Source organism: Cyprinus carpio, chromosome A9 (assembly GCF_018340385.1).
Source record: "Cyprinus carpio isolate SPL01 chromosome A9, ASM1834038v1, whole genome shotgun sequence".
Classification (NCBI taxonomy): Eukaryota; Metazoa; Chordata; class Actinopteri; order Cypriniformes; family Cyprinidae; genus Cyprinus; species Cyprinus carpio.
The window spans coordinates 7,492,209-7,505,447 of record NC_056580.1 but is presented as its reverse complement, the minus strand read 5'-3'; positions in this window follow the sequence as shown (position 1 = coordinate 7,505,447).

Here is a 13,239-nt window from a genome sequence, read left to right as displayed (position 1 = left end):
CACTGCTCTATCTTTCCCCTTTGGGACATGCTGTGGCTAATGTTGTAAACTGAGATAAGTATTAGAGAGAGATGAGTTGAATCTGTCAGAGGTCATGCAGTGCAGCGCTGGGAGACTAGCGGCTAGCAGCTCTTGAATTTGAAGCTCAGAGAAACCACTTCAAAGTCATTTTAAAAATGCTTTTAGCTTTTAGTCTATTCTCAGTTGTCCAGGTAAGAGTAAACAGCAATGGGAGATATCTGATATTTGATATTTGAAGACCTTTACTTAGAACCTCCAATGGGAAACATGTACGAGATAATGTACAGTCAGCTGCTCATTATCGCAAAATATACTCTGACAGGATGATCAACACCTAAATGTGAGCAGAGGAGTCTTATATCACACTGAAGAAGTTTATTGTGAGATAATGACTGGCTGACTGTACATTTTCCCATGGCTACTAAGCAAATAAATAGAAATATGGATATGAAATATTGATTTGAGTTTAAATTATTTTATTTCATAACTAAAGAGAGAGAGAGAGAGAGAGAGAGAGAGAGAGCTACATAGGAAATTGTTTTTTGGACAACAGTCAAACTAGTTTAACAGTAAAAATATTTGAGCCCAGAAGGCCATGACCGACCAATCAGAATCAAGTATTTCAGAGAGGCATGTCATAGCTGACCTCTAGAAATGTCATTTAGAAGATTAAAACCAATATGTTCAGTCTAAAGTCAGTAAGTAGTGACCATGTTCTGTGGTAGATTAAAACTGTAAATATTGTTCTGCCAAACTCTAGGGCCCATTTACATAGTATACATACTGAGTGTGTGATGCAAGGAAGTGGAATAAAAAAGGCCCAGTTCACAAGAATGATATCTACAAGGATAACAATAACATTAACTATATTTAGCATCATAATAAACGATGATTCCAGCAATATTGTTCCTCTGTGCAGTTAAAATTATAGTGGTGGTATTAACAGCTCTATCCTCATAGAATTAGAACCCTTTTAAAACTTTATCATTATCATAGGGGACATTGGGGGGGGGGGGGGGGGGTAATTAGTAGGGGACTAAAACATTTCCTTTATTCTTAACAAAAATAAAATGTCCATTTATTTTTTGTCATGATTATTGAAATGTGTTTTCATGATTAGAATTTAAATGTCCAGTTTTCTTGTCATGATTAGAATGTCATTTAAAGTTTATGAAATCATTTCTCACAACATTCTACTAACTTTAGTCCTTGGTGTGAATGCATATTAACAGCAACAGGTTAGGCTAGGCTGCTATTAAATAGTAACCTGTTTCAGTGAAAGATATTATTTTGTTGCTTTTAAAAAAGGGCTGCAATTTTGCTACTTAAAATATATTAATATGTTCAGGATCAAGTTAAAAAGAAAGAGTTTCAGTTTTCTCCAACAACAGTTAAGACAGGTCAAGAAACAATCAAATGACCAGATGATCAGATCATTTAGTGTATGAACTTTACAAATAGCTGTTTATTCAATACTTCATAATCTTCTTGTAATAAGCTGGACAGTACAGCCAATGCTGTTGGCATCAATCACATCAACAACAAACAACAAGTCCAAGCTTGCTAAAATCAAAGTTCTTTGGTGCACTTTTTATTTTTATTTTTTCTGTGATGATTTTGATGTGATGGACATTTTTAGGTTCCAATAAACTTCCAGCGGTGAATAATAATCACTTTCAGGAGACTAGATCTGGCAGCAGTGTAAATTTTAAACAAAGCAGAACACACAAACCACTTTAAACAGAGTTGTGAAACAGTGAGGGGTTTAACCTTTGTTATAATGGAGTCATTATGAGACAATTCCCATTCAGTCTGTTGCATAACTCTTCCTTACAGTCCACCGGGACACTCCTGGGGATCATTAAAGGAGAATGTGTGGTTCACAGGTTGAGAAAAGCTTTGCGTCACTAACCAGAAGCAGCCGGTACTGGGTTAAGTGTAATAGTGTGTTTCTCAGAAAGGCATCTTCACTTTCGGAGAGACTTGGTTTAAGTTTGCTAGACATTTGCATTGTCCGATTCGTTTTCACCACAGGAATTTACAAGTCAATAGTGCATTTACTATGATCATGTATTTAAAAAGCTGACTCAGTAAATACTTTTTTATTATTATTATTTAATTCTCTATGATTGTTGCGCATATGGTTTTCATGACATGGAATATGTGAAATACTTACACTTTAAAAAGTATTTATCATTCTACAGGGCCATTAAAAATGAACACAAAAAAGTGATTAAAATGTTGAAAAATAAAATAAATGGTTTATCTATGATACACACTTTCTCTTATAAAGTAATGAGAAAATATTAACCCAAATATAAATTGATACTGATAACAATAAAAAACTGTTATGTGTCAGCGTCAGCTACTAATGTACAGAGAAATACATCAAAAAGTACTGTTACAAATACTTGCTCAAATGTATTTACTTTAAAATACAAAATACTGGCATAAGAAATCTACTCAAGTAATTAGAAAATTCAAAAGTACAAACAATATTTACAAGTAATCATTTGAAGTGCAAGAGACAGTGCCACTGCATTTAGCAATACTTGAGTTAGATTTACAGATAAGATAAAAATAAATATCCCCTCCATGTACAACTTATAAACAACATTCTTTAACCCTGACACTAGAAGAGTACAGGGAACAGGAAGCTGAGACAGGAGACACCAGGATGGTGAAGATAGTGGGAGGAGCCACGATCAGGAGGAGCCAGATGTGGATCCAGCACAGAGACCCATGGTGGAGTCGACGGTGGGAGGAGCCATGGTGGAGGTAGAGCTAACGACACCAGGGGGCCGATTGACGGAGATGGAGCTGGTGGAAGAGGAGCCCAGGATGGAGATGGAGAGCCAGGGTGACATCGAGGTTCTGGAGGGCCAAGGCAGAGGAGATGGCTCAGGTGACCGAGGAGGGGATCCAGAAGACTGCGATGGATCCGGAGTGACAGAGGACCAAGGTGGAACCTGAGGGAGGGGGTAGCCCGACTGAGTCAGAGGGATGGAGGGACGGAGGGACAAGGCGAAGACAGAAAATGAAGTCTCGAGGTAAGGGCAGGTGGATAACTTACTAAGGTGTAGCCAGAGGGACAAGAGAGCCCAGTGGAGCTGGTGGGATGAGGAGCCAAGGTGGAGCCGTTGGGTCAGAGGACTGAGGTGGAGTCCAGGACTCAGAGTCTGGAGGCGGAGATGGGATCCTTGCACCTAAGTGGAGCTGGAGACTGGAAGGCTCTAGTCTCAGCCTCAGACGTCACGTCCTAGGACCGTTGGCTAAACGTCTGATGCATGGCACACAAAAGTGGAAATACTTCAGGAGTTTCAAAGTCGTCGTCGGTTTAGTTGAATTATACAGGATTTTTCTAGAGATGTGCGTGTCGCGTCCTTTAACGTTCTACCTGAAAACAAAGATGCCTTGAGGCCAAACCCCCTCACGAAAGAAGAAAGCCATCCTGTTTACAACTGTGACGACGAGCGCTTATTAGGATCAACTAAACGCTGGATTTTCAAAAGTATGTGAAATATTTAACGTTTGCAGCATAGAATCTTTAAAAAACATCCGAGAGTTTTACACACTTATCTGTTATTGTGGAGACATTTCCACGCCCCGAAATGTGATGATGAACGAAACAAACTGTGATTGATTGTTTGACATGTCGGTCAAATGGCCTCATGGGCAGGCTTTGGCCATTGAAAGCTGCCATGAATTCCAGACCTACGCGAGACTAGGAAGGCTCCAACAGGCAACAGGCTAGTTCAGCGGTTCTCAATTCCAGTCCTCGTGAGCCCCTGCTCTGCACATTTTGTATGTCTCTCTTTGTTAACACACCTGATTCAGATAATCAGCTGATTAGAAGTGAGCTCCGTGCATGAACTGTGTTACGAGTGACATGGTCTCTACACAGTGTTCATTGCTCCCTACTCCCTGAGCAGGGGAAATCTGTTGAAGTTTACTTCACTTCGGAACATTAATTCATGGATTTGTGCTGCACAACGTCTTCACACATGGACAAGTGTGGATGTTTATAATTATAATGGACATATAAATACAATTTAAATTCACGTCTTGCACACTTCAATGCACTTTGAATGGAACATATATGTTCACTTCGAACTGGAATCATGGCGGAATATCCTGTGATGTCCACTAGAACCGCTAGTTGATCGCGGTGGGTGTGGACTCTCCATCTGCGGTGGGTTCTGGCGTACACTCCATGAAGCAGGATGATGGTGACAGCTGGCTGGGCTCTGGATCGGGAGTGGGGCTGCTGAAATCCTCCTCCACTGTGCCGCTGGTGTACTCTGAACAAACGTGGTAAAGCTACCTTGAGGACCATCCCCAAACAGCTTTGCCTTCATCAAGGTGTTTAATCTGACGTAGTAATAAGTACATAAGCAGCTGTCTGTGTAGTGTGTATGGTAGGCTAGATCTAAAAAATCCTTGTGTGGTCCTCGAGGGAGCGATCCTCTTGCTCCAGGCAAAGGAGCTGAACGGCTGGTAAATCCATTAGTGGAGGGAAAAAAGGAATCAAAACAAAAAGAAGTGCTGCAAAATATTATACTTTTTAGGCTGGTTATTCTGTAATGTACTGTGTTCTACAAAGTGCATGATGACTGAGAATATTCCAGAAAAGTCCTTTAATGATAAATCCACAAGAAACACACTAGAAATCCCAGGAGCAGGCATAGCACAACACAAATGTAAAGCAAATAACCGGCAATGAACTGAACTTATCAAGGAGTATATATATATATATATATATATATATATATATATATATATATATATATATATATATATATATATATATAATTAGGCTAATTAACGAAGGACAGCTGCAATTAATCAAAATCCATGGAAATAAATGATGAAAAAATCAGAACTAGAGCAACAGAACTAAACAGGGGTACGTTTCCCAAAAGCAACTAAGGTTGCAAGTTCCACCATTACCAATAGAGTTCAATGGAACTAACAACTATAGTTAGCTAACAATGCTTTTGGGAAACGCAGCCCAGTGCAGGATAACAGAATCTAAAACAAAACACAAAAGTGCATAACTGTCACAAAAACATCAAACATTTCTACTCTTTATTTTCTCATGTTCTTTATCGCTCCTTTATCATTTCTTTATCAGTGTGTCAAAAATTAAGCAGTCCTGTGAAACTGTATTGTTATACTGCCTAGTCCTACTCAAGAGGATGCCTCAAGCTGTTTCACTGTCAACAGTAAAGATTAACTCCTAAAAATGCTGATATTTATCTGTTAAAGGGGCTCTATGTAGAATTCAGAAACCCTTGTTATTAGTGACACCAGTGGCCGTTAAGTGAGCTGTAGCCAGCAACTTATTGCTAATGCTCTTGCACACACTCTATAGTAATGCGAGCGAGCAATGGCCAATGTGATTCATCGACATCATGTCAACAGATGATGTTCATTAAAATTACTCTTATGATAGTTTCCCTTGGATTTTCCCAGCATAAAAAAATCACATATAAATTACATGCTCTCATTTTTTAAGTTTTGTTACATGCTGTTCACTCATTGGCAATAAAAAGCGTTTAATACTTGAAAATTCTTTCATAAAGCCCTTTAAAAAATGTCTCTTTGTCCATAGAAACAAGTAGCTAACTTTAGTAACTTTTAGCAAGCTAATGTTACTTCAGCTAGCAAGCAAAGTTGTAGAGCAGCACAGCTTTTCCTTCTGTCCTGTTTAAAGTTTCAGTTTTAATTATGTGATAGTATATATTTCAGTACTTGGCCAGTTTTCATTTATCTCTTTATGATCCAATTTCATTGTTCTTTTGTTTTGTTTTGTTTTTTCCAGTTGGAAGATGGAACCATGGACAAATTAAAGGGATAGTTCACCCAAAAAGTCAAGTCAAGTCAAGTCAAGTCACCTTTATTTATATAGCGCTTTAAACAAAACAGATTGTGTCAAAGCAACTGAACAACATTATTAAGGAGAACAGTGTGTCATTAATGCAAAATGACAGTTAAAGGCAGTTCATCATTGAATTCAGTGATGTCATTCAGCTCAGTTCAGTTTGAATAGTATCTGTGCAATAATTTGCAATCAAGTCAACGATATCGCTGTAAATGAAGTGTCCCCAACTAAGCAAGCCAGAGGCGACAGTGGCAAGGAACCAAAACTCTTTTTGGTGACAGAAATGGAGAAAAAACCTTGGGACAAATCATGCTTAGTTGGGGGGCCAGTTCTCCACTGGCCTGACGAAACCAGCATGGTGTGGTTCAATTCCAGGCTGCAGCAAAGTCAGATTGTGCAGTAGAATCATCTGTTTCCTGTGGTCTTGTCCCAGTGGTCGTCTGAGACAAGGTCTTTACGTATCTGGGGCTCATCTAGTTGTCCTGGTCTTTCAGGGTTGTAGAGGTCCCTTCTAGGTGCTGATCCACCATCTGGGCTGGATACGTACTGGATCCGGGTGACTGCAGTCACTATCTGATTTGGATACAGACTGGATCTGGTGGCTACAGTAACCTCGGAATAAAAGAGAGAAACAGACTAATATTAGCGTAGATGCCATTCTTCTAACGATGTAGCAAGTACATCAGGTGTTATGGGAAGTGTTCCTGGTTCCTGTTTACCTAATTAATGCAGCCTAAAAATCCTTTAACGGATTTGGATATTAGAAGCGTATTAGTGTGTTATGTGTAAGCCAGGTTAAAGAGATAGGTCTTTAATCTAGATTTAAACTGCAAGAGTATGTCTGCCTCCCGAACAATGTTAGGTAGGTTATTCTAGAGTTTGGGTGCTAAATAGGAAAAGGATCTGCCGCCCGCAGTTGATTTTGATATTCTAGGTATTATCAAATTGCCAGAGTTTTGAGAACGCAGCGGACATGGAGGACTATAATGAAACAAAAGATCATTCAAATACTGAGGTGCTAAACCATCCAGGGCTTTATAAGTAATAAGCAAGATTTTAAAATCTATACGATGTTTAATAGGGAGCCAGTGCAGTGTTGACAGGACCAGGCTAATATGGTCATACTTCCTGGTTCTAGTAAGAACTCTAGCTGCTGCATTTTGGACTAGCTGGAGTTTGTTTATTAAGCGTGCAGAACAACCAGCCAATAAAGCATTACAATAATCTTACCTTGAGGTCATAAACGCATGGATTAACATTTCTGCATTTGACATTGAGAGCAAATGTCGTAATTTAGATATATTTTTGAGATGGATAAATGCAGTTTTTCAAATGCTGGAAATGTGACTTTCTTAGGAAAGATTGCTATTAAATAGCACACCTATGTTCCTAACCGATGACGAAGAATTGACAGAGCAGCCATCAAGTCTTAGACAGTGTTCTAGGGTATTACATGCAGAGTTTTAGGTGCTATAATTAACACCTTTGTTTTTTCAGAATTTAGCAGTAAGAAATTACTCATCATCCAGTTTTTTTTTATATCGACTATGCATTCCGTTAGTTTTTCAAATTCGTATATTTCACCGGGCCACGAAGAAATATAGAGCTGAGTATCATCAGCATCACAGTGAAAGCTAACACTGTGTTTCCTGATGATATCTCCCAAGGGTAACATATAAAGCGTGAAGAGTAACGGCCCTAGTACTGAGCCTTGAGGAAAAATTGAAATTCTGTCATTAAGTACTCACCCTCATGTCATTTCACATACGTAAGACCTTCATTTCTCTTCCGAACACAAATTAAGATATTTGTTATATATATTCTGTCCATCGCAACTTATATGTTCAAAGACCAGAACGTTGTGACTCCAGTAGTTTAACCTCAATTTTATTAAGCGACGAGTGCTTTGTTTTCACAAAATAAATAAGTAAATAAAAAATTACAACTTTCTTTATGAAAATATTGATCTGCATTGTGTGTTCACAAGATAATCACAACACATGTTCACGCAACAGAAGACTTGTGTGTCAACAGTGTTCACTAGAGTACCACGATGAATGTGTTTGGATTATATTTTAATAAATAAAGTGGTAAATTATGTTGTTGTGTTTTTTGTGCAAACAAAGCACTCGTCATCTCATAAAATTGGATTACTTGATGTACTTAATGACGTGGATTATTTGATGATGGCTTTCCTACCGTTTTGGATCTTGAATGTGTAAGTTGCATGGCTGACTGTAGAGGCGACAGAAAGCTCTTAGATTTCATCAGAAATGTCTTCATTTATGTTCTATGGATCCAAAAGGATGTCATGATTCACCTGCATCTATCCAAAAACTGTGATAGGCTTTTGGCACTTGGCAGTACTTTAGCACAAATGAAGAAAGATATTATATTATCTGAGAATAAAATGACCTACTTGATTTAAGTATTTCAAATTCAAAATATTTTACAAATTACAAATGTATTTTAAATACATTTAATTAAAATACTGACCATCTCTGCCTATCTGCAGTACAAGTATCTATGGTAAACAGGAGCAAAATAAACTGTTAGAATTAGACCAATTCAAACTTTGCTGTGCAATGAACTCTTCTGTGTCATAGCCATTGATCTGTATTATGTCCTTTCTCTGTAATCATGGTAAATGACCCAGACTTTGATCCCAGGGCAGATAGAGAGAGAGAGGCATGCTAAATCAGTGCACAGCTGCTTAGTGAACTCAGCATGAAAGGCCTGTAATGGAATGCTCAGTCAGACGCCAATGCCTCCTGTACAATATTAACTGGGGCTCGATGTGCGTCATTCGGCAAACAGCTGACCCTGAGAGCACTGGAGCAAGTGAGAACCTCTCACCCTCACACTAATATAACTTTCATTTTTAATACCAAAACTGCTCTATTTTGCCTTTTCCCTCAAACTATGTGACAATAATTAATAACAACAATACTACTCCTCCCATTAATAATACTACTGATGAGGATGATAATGATAGTGCAAAGGGTACTGAATTGTTCTCAAATGTTCTTAAACCTACGGTATATATATTTTTTTGACTTTGCTCAAATATATGCTGATAAATGTATAATAATGATTTATATTTTACAGCTGTGTAAAATGGAATGCATTGTCATGTGCCCATGTGTATCATATTATCTGTACACAAGGAAAAAAGTAGCTCTGGCTGGGAGTATCATGAAGCTGAAAGATTGTTTTCACAATGAATGTGAAAAATTGACCATGGATCATTCAAAACTGCAATTCTCAAAGAAAATCACTAGTTGTATAGACAAACACATTATTTATTTTTGCTGCTCTCCCTGAGATGTCCGGTAGCCATGGGTACACCAATGGCTAAAACAGGATTCATCTGTGTACTAGCTTATACACCTTATAAAATATTGTTTTGTAACTTACTCCAGTTACTACTAAACACTGACAAAATCAACAGATGAAAACATTTAAAATGTACAATTTTGTACAAAAAAAAAAAATGTACAAAAGACCAAACAGTCAAAATAATCAATGACTCATCTTGCACTCATGGTTGTGTCCCATTTACTCCAATCAAATTCTGCATGACAATGTCTTTCACCACAGGCTCCTAATTTGAAATATCCTGGATGGTCCAAAGGTTTTTACAGGATTCTGTATGACTTTTAAATTATTATTTACAAACTAACACATTTAAAAGTAATGCATACACTTAGAAAACAATAATTAAATATGAATAATTTAATGATTCAATGGCAAAGTGCATACTAAAGCAGCCTGTTGTAGATTGTGCAACATTACTGATGCTGAAAGGAGATTTTGCATTTTGTTGACTGTCCCGTGGTGAGCTGTGTAGTAAGGGTGTGTGAGAGGCGGCAGTCTGTTTCCCATTCCAATGTAGGATGTGCAGATCAGGTTTCCTGTCACGTGTCAGAGTTGAGGGAGAGTGCTACGTGACCAGTACTGCATTGTGTCATGTTGTGATGACAAAACACTCCCCAGCTTGACCGATTTCTCTCCCACTTTAGCACAATGTCAGATGAATTAACATTTTAATTGCATTAATTACTTTATCTGTTTCTAATTCATCAAAAGGAATTACAAAATAATTATATGAATTCAATATTTGTTAGGAAATGCACCCAAATAAAGATTTCATTACATTACTGTGAGACTAATGCAATAAATTGACTTTACAAAAACTGGCTTTAGAAGTCAATATATTGTATTTCCATACCATTGAACTAAAGCCTATTGAAGGTCTACAGTCCACAGCAATCCATTTAGCAAACTGTTGTTCCCTGCATTAGACAGATAGGCAGTCAGTCTCTGGCCACTGCATCACTTCTGTACTAAATTAACACATTAAACTGACAACCTTAATATTTATGAAAAATGTCAATGTGTCCTTTAATGCTAGAGAAAATTATTTTTCCTATATTTCCTTTATAATTATAACTAAGATTACTAACTATATTCTCTTTTATATTAACAAATCAATTTATTAAATGATTTAATATATGTACAGAATATTATATTGTGTTAGAATATTACAGTATATTTAATAATACATGGGAATTGTTGCAACATTGTTGAATGTCCTTGCATGGCCTAATCAGAGCCTGGACTTAAACTCCATTGAAAATCTGTGGAATGACTTGAAGACGGCAGTCCATAAACGTTAACCATCAAATTGAACTGATCTTGAGCAGTTCTGCAATGAAGAGTGAGCAAATATTGCAAAGTCTAGAAGTGCAAAGTTAGTAGAGACAGAGACAAATCCACACAGACTAAAGGCTGTAATTAAAGCAAAAGGTGGTTTAACAAAATACTGACACAAGGGAGTGATCCTTTTTCAAACTCAGTGATTCTGTTTGTTTTTTGTTTAGTTTTTTTTCCTGACATGTTGGTGTTATCTCTTTCAGATGGATGTTATAAGTTGAGTAAATACAGCTGAATAAAACAAAAAATGTGTCCGTCTTCATTTCAGGCTGCAAAACAACAAAATGTGATTATTTAAAAGGGGAGTGATTATTTTCTACACCCACTATGTGTGTGTGTATATATATATATATATATATATATATATATATATATATATATATATATAGTAAATATACACACAGTAATTAATTCAGCATTTCAATAAAATGATTACAAATAAAACTATTGCATGCAAACATATAGTGCAGTTTTTGCCTTCATTGCTATATATATATTTATCCGAATCAGTATTTAGAAATACATGGTCCATGCATATATTGCAGTATACTGAAAAATATAAGCACTCATTTCCCAGATATGGAAATGTATTATTTAATATATCACACTAAATTTTCTATTATTTTCCCATATGATTTTGCTTCGTAAGGGAACAGAATCTACAACGTCCAAAATGATACATGATAATGCCAATAGGTTGGTACATTTCTGTCATTTTGACTGTGAAGTGTCTTGTAATGTTGAGAAACTCGGCCATGGGAGACAGGATTCGCAATCGTACTTCACTGAATGTGTCAAATGGCTTCCTCAGTGGAAAAAGAGGAACTGGCCAAAGATACGTCACGTCACGCTCATCTAAGTGTGTCAGAAGTATAGTCCTGAATGTTTACATAAGAGATAAACAACTGTGTAACCAGTGGAAAGGAAATGACCTCATTGCCTCCAATGATTTTGGGTCACACAAACATGATAGTGCTCTCTGTCTGTTGCTGAACCCAGGATTTTTATCCTGCTTCGTTTGCACTGGCTGTCACCTCTGTTTGTGCCGCCTGCAGCATAGCACTGTGGGGACCTGTGATGTCATCCATATGTGAGTGCACTTAAGGCCTTCCCACACTGAGCTATTAAAATTCAAACGGCTGCCCGAGACAGTGCCATATCTCAATGAGGAATGAACTGCCGTCTCTTCATGAGAAAACACAACTTAGATAAATACAACTTGATGAACAGTATCCTGTTACACAGGCTGCTTATTGACAATAAACTGCATTTGTTTATGTAATCGAGAAACCCACAGATGACGCAGACAGAAAACCGTTTATTTTCATATTTGTAGATCTTTCCTTTTTTTTATCAAGCTATAAAAACATAGACTGAAACAGAGAACAGACTCAACGAGATGGTTTGAGATCTGATGACTGAAGAGAAATGGAAATACACAAAATAGCTTCACTGCAATGAAAAATGTCCCATGAAATATCAGAGACAAAGACTTTTGAACTGACTTTTAGAGACAATTTTAACTTCATGGATCATATACATCATGGATTATTATGTTTACGTTTACATTTATTAATTTTGCAAACACTTTCATCCAAAGATTACAAATATGGAATACAAAAGGCGTTTCATCATAAAAAATAAACACAAGTAGTGCTCATAAAACAACATTTCAGACATTGTTTGGAGTAAGCTATATTGTTGTTTTCTATTATTATTATTATTAATCCATATTTTCACTCAAATTATTGTGCTGATGACATAGTTGATTTACAGTGGGAAAAATGAAATGAAAATTTAACATTGAATATATTTTAATTCAATATAAACAGCTGGTATGAGAGTGGTGGTTTACTGACAAACACTACTGCTCAAAAGTTTGGGGTCACATGATCCTTCAGAAATCATTCTAATATGCTGATTTGCTGCTCAAGAAACATTCATTAAAAAATTATCAATGTTGAAAACAGCTGCGGTGCTTAATATTTTTGTGCATACATTACTTTTTTTCAACACTCTTTAATAAAAAGTGGGGAAGTCACGTGTGCAAGTGGTTAGAGAGTTTGACTCCTAACCCTAAGGTTGTGGGTTCGAGTCTCGGGCTAGGATGAGGTGCCCTTTAGCAAGGCACCGAACCCCCAACTGCTCCCTGGGTTCACGGTGTGTGTGTGTTCACTGCTGTGTGTGTGCACTTTGGATGGGTTAAATGCAGAGCACGAATTCTGAGTATGGGTCACAATACTTGGCTGTATGTCACATCACGTCATCACTAAAAATGTCAAAAGAACAGCAATCACCATAAGTAATATTTCAGTTTCCAGTTCAGTCACATCACAGATACACAACAGTATACAACTGATTACAGTGGCACAGAGGCTGACCCTGTCAAATATACATAGCCTACATTAATTAATTAATTACATAAGATGTGCAAAAAAAAAAAAATACGTCCATAAGCTATATGTCCATGTATACTAGTGCTGTATAGCACTAAAATCCCTTTGCTTCTAACTATAATTTTGTCTGGCAGACGTTCTGATCTTTGGAGAATCCCCGGTGTGTAAAGACATCGAGGCTGTTTTCCCTGAATAACGCCAATCTAATGCAGTTAGTCTCTC